Source organism: Cotesia glomerata, linkage group LG6, assembly GCF_020080835.1.
Source record: "Cotesia glomerata isolate CgM1 linkage group LG6, MPM_Cglom_v2.3, whole genome shotgun sequence".
Classification (NCBI taxonomy): domain Eukaryota; kingdom Metazoa; phylum Arthropoda; class Insecta; order Hymenoptera; family Braconidae; genus Cotesia; species Cotesia glomerata.
The window spans coordinates 13603352-13613981 of record NC_058163.1 but is presented as its reverse complement, the minus strand read 5'-3'; the positions used below and the strand labels follow the sequence as shown (position 1 = coordinate 13613981).

At 33.5% G+C, this 10630-nt stretch overlaps 1 long non-coding RNA gene and 1 pseudogene across 1 annotated transcript; one reads left to right on the top strand and one right to left on the bottom strand.

The window, feature by feature from the left end:
• Positions 1-510: 510 nt before the first annotated feature.
• On the top strand, positions 511-2077 carry LOC123267356. The gene is made up of 3 exons (XR_006510011.1): positions 511-564; positions 642-845; positions 2026-2077. It is a non-coding gene; the product is annotated as an uncharacterized LOC123267356 (long non-coding RNA).
• Positions 2078-3816: 1739 nt separating this feature from the next.
• LOC123267951 lies at positions 3817-8286 on the bottom strand (annotated as a pseudogene).
• Between the last annotated feature and the right edge of the window lie 2344 nt (positions 8287-10630).

Sequence of the window (10630 nt, the reverse complement as noted above, 5' to 3'; positions counted from 1 at the left end):
TCTCTTAGTGGCTCCAGGTTACTAGTTTTTTTATTCTAAGAAAAATTTTTTTATTTAAAAAATTTACTTGATCTATTCTTTGATTAATTGTCAGTGTAATTAACTATTTCATAGTTGATTTTGTATTTTTATGTAGTTATAAAAATATCAATTTTTTTTTATAGTGAATCTCCGCCATCGATCAAAGAAGTAAACGCTTCAAAAGCGATTATTTATCGTTTACGTAAGAGTGATGTACCTCAACCACCGGAGACCATAAGTTTGCTTCTTCATTCAATAAAAAATTACAACTTTCTTAAAAATAATTATCTGGGGAGTACAGTGACCACCGATGGTTCTGTGGCATTTTTTTTTACAAATTTGATTTTGTTAAAAGCTTTAAGCGTGGTGGAAGAAATAAATGTGGCCGCTTCACATTTGGTTCGTTGACAATATTAATTATTTTCATAATTATAATGATTTTTTCTTATTATTATTTATTGTTAAACTTATTTTTTCTAGTCCGTTCCACGTTCTCCGGGTTTTTCTCAATTATTAACTTTTCGTTTTGAAAAAAATAATCAGGTACGATTTTACATAATAAATAATTTTTTATAGTATTTTAAATTTTATTTATTTTTATAATATTTCAATTGTTACAGAGTATTCCTGCACTATTTATAATATGCAGTACCAATTCGGCAGAAATATACAGCGCGATATGGGATTTTCTGGGCTCCAAGATAACTAAACTAAAGAAGAATTTAAAACGTATTGTTTGCAATTACGAAAATGACTTCATCATTGCCACGAAGAAGAAGCTTCCTAAAGTGCAGATCAGAGGATCATGGTTTCATTTTATTAAAGTGAGTAAAAATAATTATATAATATTTATCTGACTTTTTATAAATTCTTTTGCACGACTCATGATAGGAAGTATCAGAGAGTACTGTATTTTAGAATTATTAAAATTTTTATATATTTTATTTAATTAAATCTGTTCCGACAAACTGGTTTATCAAAAAAAAACTTAAGATATTTTTCAATATTTATTATCACAAATTGATTTTTTTAACAAATTTAATTTTTTTAAACTCGCTAAAAATATTTTCGTATAAGATTTTTGAGCTTCAAAATTTTTATATTTTCTTGCCAAAAATCAAAATTATAAAAAAGTTAAAGATGGTTCTTGCGCTTATTCTTTTGAAAGCTCAAAGTTTTTCAAAAAAATTTATTTTTGATTCGTAATTGTCAACAGTTGTATAATGACTGCATCTTGTTATTATCATTGTTTCCCTTAAGGAGGATAGCGACTGTGAAATTAAAAAAATAAAACAAAAAAAAATTTTATTTTTTATCAAATCAAAGTTTATACATTAAAAAATATGTATCTAGAATTTTATATGAAATTCCGAATCTTTTTCGAGTTTTAATCATTTTTGTAACAGCATGTCAAATGACCATTGCACGCGCGGCGCTCCGACGAAAACGCTTTTTTCTTGAAACTATTTTTTTTCAACTGGTGGGATCTGTAATTTGCACAAATATGAACCGATTTGTAACTTTTTTCCGTATTCGTCTATTCAGTAGCTATAGTTGCACGTAAGGGATTTTAAAAATTTTGATTTTTAAGATTTTTTTGGGCTGTTTGATTCCAAAAAAATGAGAAAAAAAAAACGAAAAAATTTTTTATATGTCGCCATTTTTTTTAAATCCAAATTTTCAAAATCCCATACGTGGAACGATAACCACGTGCATGTACATTACAACGCAGTTTGGTTTTTTTGTTTTAGATAATCCGTTTTTGAGTTACAGATCCCACCGTAGTGGGGGAAATTTTTTTAGTGCTCCACAAAAATGCTTATAACTTTGTAACAACATGATATGTTTTAATCAAAATTTAGAAGAATGATGTTCAATGTATTCTTTATAAAACAAAAATAGTCCGATCCCCAAATTCCTTCATTATCCCAGTCAAAAAAATTCCCAAACATCTCCTATTTTTCCGATCCTCACATTGGCTATCCCCCCTTAAATTTTTTTTAGTTATGGACTAGACAATGGAGAAGTCTAAATTTGTCTATGGAACCACTGCCAATCATTTTAAAAATCGCCTGGGCTGTACCTTTGTTGCCTGCAGAAAAACTACAAGAAGGCATGAAAGTATTGGAGTTTTTCGTTAATTGCCAAGGATACAATATTAAATTAAAAATTTTTTTATCGAGATTAAAAGCATGGGTCTTACAACTTTCTTCTGAATTATCATTCTACGATAATATGGAAGAAGGAGCAATTAATGTCGCGGAGGACTTTCTAAGACAAATTATTAGATTATTAGGTCATCAGAAAAGTTTACATACTTACCTCGGTAAAAACAATTTAATTCAAAAAATTTATTCTAATTTTATAATAAAAAAAAAATTATTTGTATTATGTAAAAAAATTTAAGTATTGATTTTATTTTATATACTCAGGAAATATCGTGAAGGTATTAAATAAATCATCTGACCAATGCTTATCTAGAGATGAAGCTCAAAAAATCCCACGCAAAACTTATCAAATAAAAGTTGATAATACAATTCGCAGCTTTCAATCCCAATTGATGAAAAAAAAAATTTCGACGAAGGTTTTCCTAAATTCTGTAATTGACAAGGTATTGGCTGGAGAAATTTTAATTCAACTGGCACATAAACAATGTAAGTCATAAATTTTATTATTATTATTATTTTTTATTTTTATTATTATTATTATCATTATTTTTATTAGATGAATTAGACGATGGCAGCCTTTGGTCAAATATTCCAAATCCGCAATTATTTAAAACGAGTTCTGACTCGACAGACAGTGCTAGTACCAGTAACAGTACTAGTGACAGTGACACTGAGAGCCGTAGTAACCTCGACACAACTAGTGATAATGACAATCGCGGTGATTGTAACAATACTTATGATTCAGAATTCGAAAACATAGAAAATAGCGATAGTGAAAACATCAGTGAGAGTGATAGTCACACTACTAATGATGCAGAGTGCGAGGACATTATTAATGACAGTGACGAAGATATGTTTTATGATGATAATTGAACATTTTTGTAAAAAATAACAAAGAACAATTTATTTTATTCAGTTTTTAACCACTTTAAAAATAATTATTTATCAATTGTAATTATAAATAAATTTTGCAATAATAACAATAGAACATTTAATATTGACGATAAAAAAATACATAAATTATAATTTCCTTATAAAATATTTATGTATAAATAAGTAATTTATCTGATAATTTTTCATGTAATCAAAACTTCTATACTCAGCCCAATTCACAATCCAGAAACAAACTCCTACTTGCAGCAGCATTTCATCAAGCAGCTCAACCTCAAGAACATCAACAAGTTGAAAAATGTCCTCAATCTTCTTCTTTACCTGTTCCCAGCCCGTACCTCCCTCTGCGATTTTCCAACATCATGGTGACCTTCTCATGAACTCTCAAGCAGAACAGTTCTAACATCTCCAAGCTTGGCATCTTGGAACTCCACATCATCCAGCTGAACATTGACATACTTTAAGAACGGCTGGTCCTTTTTCTTCGCAGCTCTCATGACCTGAACCAGCTTCATGTCCCAGCCCTTCATCTGAATTTATTTAATAATGACTTTATCACCTGGTGGATGCTTGGCCAGTTCAAACTGGTGGTTCTTTCAATGAACTTTTTGTAACCTTCCGTGTCCTTCTTGAGGACACTCGCAGAGTCCTTGATCTCATAGTAGACACTGACTGCATCGAGGATCGCATCGAATAAAAACCAGCTGGGCTTTATTCTTCAGCTTGTGGATCCTGTTTATGATTTTGCTGGCGATTCCTTCATTCTACATGGACTCGTCCGAAGTGATGTCCAACAAAATGACGATATTGCTTTCACTATGTGTCTCGTACCTCTAGGATAGCTCTTCACCCCGGGACCAGAGAAGCTGAACATCAGCCGCAAATTTTGCTCTCTTACCACGTGTCCATTCACGAGGATGTCTTTCTTCAGCATGAACTCTTGCTGGAGATCAGTGAGCTCCTTGAGGCCTGGGTAACTGCTTTGAACTTACCTTCAAGCCTGACCCCGAGGGTTTTGTGATCCGACTCGGCTCTGAAGACCATGCTGTACTTTTGCTTATGGGCGGTGACAGTCATCTTCTTGATATTCAGTTCTTCTAGCACGCACTTTTCCAGCTTGACTACCTAGTTAATGATTTTTTGGTCTTGGTGGATGATCATCACCTCTGGCAGGGGATATTTCACGAGAATTGTCTTGCGATCCCAGACAATGCGATCTAGGTCGATGACTGTTTGCATATGGAAGACAGCGCGCTCTGTTTCCTCGCTGATGAGCTCTCTTTTGGGGACGGGGATCATCTGGTAGAGGACGCTCTCACTGTTCTTGATCTAGGGTAGCAGAGTCAGCAGGCGCTGGTACATGAATTCCCTGAGGAACCGGGTGAAGAGAGCGTTTATGCGGACCATGATGAAGATCACGTTGAGCAAGGTGGCTAAGGCGAGCTCACAATCCTTGGAACTGCCTTCGTTTTTCAGGCACTTGCGGTTCATACGCACGTTGGTCAGGTTGTCGATGTACTTGACCAGCTTCAGGACGACGTTGTACAGTTGATATAACTTCATTTCTTCTTTCAGGAGTTATAGGAGCGTTTGGGTGAACGACAGGATTCACTGGTCCATTATGTTGTTTGAGGAAGGGGTGCTGTCGTTAAAGATGAACTCACGGTTTTCTGAGTATTTGAAACCTTTGATGTTCTTCATCAGGAATCTGGAAAGGCATTATTCATTGAGAGAAATAATAAATTTTAGTTTCAGGGGAAATTGAAAATTTTGTAAATTTTTCATTTCACTAGGATTTTATGAAATTCTGACTGAAAGGTGAGTGACACGGAAAAAGTGATAAGGATTTTTTTTGTAAAGAATAACATTTTTCAATAAAAATGGTATCCTATGATTTTTTTGTATTTTCAATATCTAACGCATGTAACAGGGAAAATCGAACTTCCCGGGGTCATTATCGACCCCGATAATTGACGCACGGTAGGTAAGGGTTTTCCCTTACTTTTCGATTTTTGACAAGAGTTTCGACTTGTCACCGGGCGTGCTAATCAAGATTCCCCACTACTGTTCCCGGAAAATGAAGCGGGGCGTAACAATAGGAAAGTTCGAGAGCCTGAGCTGAGGGTTATAAAAGAGCGAGCACGAAAAACATCGAGGCTTTTTCCCTTCTGGAAGCCAGTGGCCTTTTGCCTTTTGTGAATCAGTGACCTTGTTGAGATTAGATAAGTCAAGAGAGTGCAGTTTTGAACGCCAACGATAGAAAGCAACTACTGAGGAGTTTATTACGGTATTTGGAATTGGACAAGCCCTGACCGGAAGCTAACATAGTGGTTTGAGACGACAAGACGCCAAGCGGCGGAGCCAGCCAAGTTGGACCGGAGTATCAGTCGTCGTTGGATAAAACAATAATTGAGTCTCTAGGTATTTTCGATTAATTTAGGCCAAAATTGATTATTAATTTAATTAAGAGGCTGAAATAATTTAAATTAATTTCTCGAGCGGTCATTTTTATATTAGCAAGTTTTGTACTTTAGAGATTCATGCGCCAAGGTCATTTAGCTAGTTTTGTTATTGGATATTTATTTTAAAAGAATGAGATTAATAGTTTATTTGTGAATTTACTGTAGATAATTTAATCAGTAATTTATTATAGGCCTGCTGGCTATAATAAATTAATTTAGTTAATAATTTTCGGGATATAAAGAAAAGTAAATTTGAATAAGAAATGAAAATGCGTAATTAAGTCAGTGAAGGTCATTCTAGAATGTATGTAGTTAAGAGTTGTATTGAGACGCTTAGGATTCGAATAGTTGATGTTTAGAATTTTGTTTAGGAAGATTAAAATTAGTAAATCCTGTAATAAATTCAGTAGAATTTATTAATTGAAAATATTAGTAGAAAATTTAGTAAGTGAACTAGTACAGAAATTTAGTGATTATGTAATGTAGTAAAATTTATTTGCAGTAAACAAGTGTTGACGTAAAATTTAGTAGATTATGATAGTATTGTAAAGTTTTGGAAAATTAAATTTAGGCCGGTGGATAAATGTAATTGAATTGTTTAAGTTAGAAAAGTGCTAAATCAATTATTAAATAATTGATTGAATTAAGGATAATTTATTAGATAAATTCGATAAGAAAATTTGGTGAATTTGGTAAATTTAGTTAATCTGGAGATTAAATTTATTTAAGGAAAATTGGTTAAAATTTTATTTAAGAAAATTTGAGAAATGAAGTTAACGTCCGGTGGATGATTTTATATGGAATTGAATAAGATTATATGGTATTCCGTCAGGTAGACGAGGTTGTTTATGTGAAATTAGTTCAGATAATTGAATAATTAAGAAGTTTTTATTGGGTAAAATATGTTGTTTGTTATTCCGTCAGTTGGACGAGGGTTTAAGAAATTAAGAATCTAGATGCGTAATGGTCTATGATTAAATTTAGAAATTAGGAATCTAGATGCGTAATGGTCTATGATTGAATTAGGAAATTAAGGATAGATGCGTAATGGTCTATGTAGAGTTAAGAAATTAAGAAGATAGATGCGTAATGATCTATAGTTGAAAGAATTTAAGGATATTTAGTTATAAGTTTTGGCAAGTGCCTGCGTAGGTGAGAGGTCCTCACAATTAAGTAATTGATAGGTTAATTTTAAGGGTAATATTATTAAGGAATTTTGTTAAAATAAAATTGTTTATATTGAATAAATAATTAAATTGTTAATAATTGTTTCTCAGTATTAATTTTTCAGCCTTTCTCAACTTCTCACGACCCGATCTTTCCTTCTCATGCTCCCCGGTTTCTGGGACACCGAGTATAAAATCCCAGTGGCGCCCTTTTCAAAGAGGAAAGGGGTGACCAATTGGACAGGGCTAACCACCCCGTTACACGCAAAATTTCAAGATTTCCTAATTTCACATTGATCTTTTAAAAAGCAGATCCTTCAAAACAGAACCCGCTGCAATCATCTTTTTATTATTACAAAAAAATTTTCCCCTATCTCAAGACGTTGTACCAAGGCAAGAAAATATCCTTAATAATCCCTCACTTCCTCTTCTTTTAACCTCAAATTTTCCGCCCTCACAACCGGAGAATTGATCAAATACAGCCTCAATGCATTAACGCCAAAGCGATTGATGATTTCCTTGGGATCAGGATAGTTCTTCTTACTCTTGGAAATTTTTTGTCCATCAGCTGTAAGAACAAGGCCATTGTATATAAGATTCTTGAAAGACGGCTTCTCAAACAGCGCCTCGAGATCATCAGGAGAGTATAGAATCACCCACGCGTCTGGTTAATATCTTCGGCAATGAAGTCCGCAGGAAAGCTCTCTTCAAAGTCCTTGGACTTTGTCGTATGGGGTAGTATATCTGGGCGTAAAGCATCGACCCGGACCCGAACCAGCAGTTGAATATTTAAGAAATCCTTTTAAAAACTCGAACTCTGGTCCTCTTCTAAAAGGAGTGGCCAAGTGGTCAATGCTTTCATGATGAATTTCCCCAGTAACAGTCCCTGCTGACGGCCCAGTCGCGGACGTCCCACAGCCAGTTTTCGAACCACTTGTCCTTGACGAGTCGAGGACCCAGTAGGTCTTAGACGTCGCGGCCAGGAGTCTCTACTTGATGTTCTCGATCCTGATGAACCAGTATGGGACTGCTTTGTAAATCAAGGGGGTGTCAGATCGCCAGTAAAGCGGGTAGCTATGGTTACATCTTACGTACTTTATGCACTTGCCGTTTCTTAGAAGAGTTTTAACGATCTCCTTGTCTGCTGTCTTCACGTACAGACCTTTCAAGTCCCGGAGTTGCTCGGTGAATTTTTTGTAGTTGTCTACTGGGCAGACTTCATTGAACCAAGTTGATGTTTCACAATATAAACTCAGTCCATTTTTACAAGAAAAATTTTTAACTAATAATATTAAAAAATAAGAAAAACCACCCTCACCCCCACCTGTAATCATCCTCACCAAAAGACGGAGCTTGGTGAACAATCCCAGTACCAGTTTTAACGGTAACATAATTGTCATTAAGAATCTGAAAAGCTCCTTTAATGCTGAGGTGTTCAAAATAATGAAAAGACGGCTTGTAACGCTTGCCTTGATCACAATTACTCAAAGTTAGGATTGCAGTAGAGCGCGAGGTTGCTCGGCAAGATCCAGGGGGTGGTCTTTCAGGTGACCAGCGAGACTCCTTCTTTGTCTTTGAATGGGAAAGCTATGAACACAGCAGGATGAATGACTTTGAACAAAGTAGCTAACAAACGCAAAATTAATAATTAATCCAATAGCCATCTTTTTCAATAACTTTTTCCAAGCGCTTATGCATGGATTGAACGATGTTGCGGCAATAATCTGGTCGGTTACCCAATTCTTCCCATAGTTCTACGGTGTAATTGCGCAGTTCATTAATCGTCCTTGGTCGTTGAACAGGACTCCATTTCTGATCCATTAAACCTAGAAATTATAATATATATTTTAATTATAATTTGTTAATTATAATATATATTTTAATTATTTAAATTAATTTCTTACCCCATATGTTTTCTATTGGATTCAAGTCTGGAGACATTGGTGGATGTTCCAATACCGTAATATCTTCATGCTGCGCAAACCAATCCTTAACTACTCTTGCCGTATGTACTGGACTATTATCATGCATGAAGTAAATAGTCGGGTACTGTTCGACAGGAAAATCTCTCCTTGCTGCAGGCAACATCACGGTCTCCAGGGTCTCAATATAGTCAAGGGACCGATAGTTAGAACCCACTTCAACTAATTCCATTAGTCCAAGTGAGCTCATACAACCCCAAAACATAGAGGCCAATCGGTTTGAACGCCAATTTGGTACAACGTATTTTGGGTTTAGCCTTTGACCCGGCGGTCTCCAGCAAGTTCTCCGAGAATCCATCGATGCTTTAAAAGACTGAAAGTTTAAAATATAAGGAGCCAATTATAAGGAAAAAAATAATTAATAAATTTTTATAACTATAATTAAAATATAAAATCATTGATTGTGATTTTTTCAATTATTAACGTTATTTTTTTCGATAAATTTTGAATTTCATTAATTAGATACAGCTTCATGTAGCGTATTCAAAATGCACTCCGTATTTAATTTTGAAAATGATAGAAAATTTTTTTTACTCGGATATTACTTTTAACTTTGAGGTTATCGAAATTATGAAACCAACAATTAAGCTTAAATTTAAATAAACCATGACTATATTATTATATTCATCTATTTCAAATGAAAAAATTTAATAAACTAACTGCTAAATATTAAAAAAAATTCTATTACCTTTTCATCGGACCAAATAACTGCACCCCACTGATCATTAGTCCAATGTAAGTGATTATTAGCGTATTCTATTCGCTTTTGACGATGAAGTGGAGTCAAGTCCCCTTTCTTTGCAGTAGTCCGATGAATCAGTCCACTCTCATTCAAACGCTGTTCCCCAGTTCTTACGGATATCGGTAAATTCGAATCATTTATTGATTGAGCCACTGACTGAAAGGGATTTTCATCCATTATTCTCCAGAGCGTCAAGTCATCCAACCCAGTCGTTTTCCGTGGACCTCGATTATTTTTTCTTTCATCGATCAATCCTTGATCCCCGTGCTCGCGAAACTGCTGGGTCCATTTTTTAATAGTTTTCATATCACAACCAACTTCTAGCATAATCTCCTTATTAGTCTTTCCATTTTGAGCCATCGTCATTATTTTAGACTTTTTTATTAAGGAGTTTTCAGAAGAAGGAGCCATTGTATATTTATAAAAACAGTTTTAATACTCGTCTGAATAACAACTACGAATAATATATTATTTTTAATTAGTTTCAGAAAGTCCGATTACTACATTTTTCAATTACAATCACAATCAACTATTCACTGATCAATTGACAACTATCAACTGACTCACCAATTAACTATTCCTTCGAAACACTCTCAAGTAAAAAAGAACTATCATTCTCAAAACTAATCAACTATATCTCTCTTAAATTAGTTTAAAAAAACAAACAGAAGAGTAATGTTTTGTTTATTTAGCAACGTAATCAAGTAGTTGACATGTATTTGTTTTTATCCTTGAAAAAATTAATGACACTGAAGTTAGCAGACGTCTAAAAATTTTTGATTGTTTTTGTTAATTAAATTACAACTAAAAATATATTTCTAAAAAATTGCACTTAAACTTTTTCAAGTTTTTTACATGTGAAATTTTTTTTTTTTATTGTTTAATTGAAATTTTTTCAATAAAAAATTTCTAAAAATTTTGAAATGTCGGCTAACTTCATGTTCATAAAAATTATTATAAAACAATTCTGAAAAAAATCGATAATAGATGAAAAAAACTTGAAATACTTGAAGTTCATTTTAATAATAATTATTTATTTACTTCATTAGTTATTTAGTTTATAAAAATAATTTTTATTTCGATGTTCCCTAACTTCAGAGTCTTTATTGGTTATCGTCCCATAGATAATTACGTGATCGTATTCTTTAAGAAATTTTTTTCCAGGTGTTGGCTCAAAAGATACCATTTTTTTTTCATC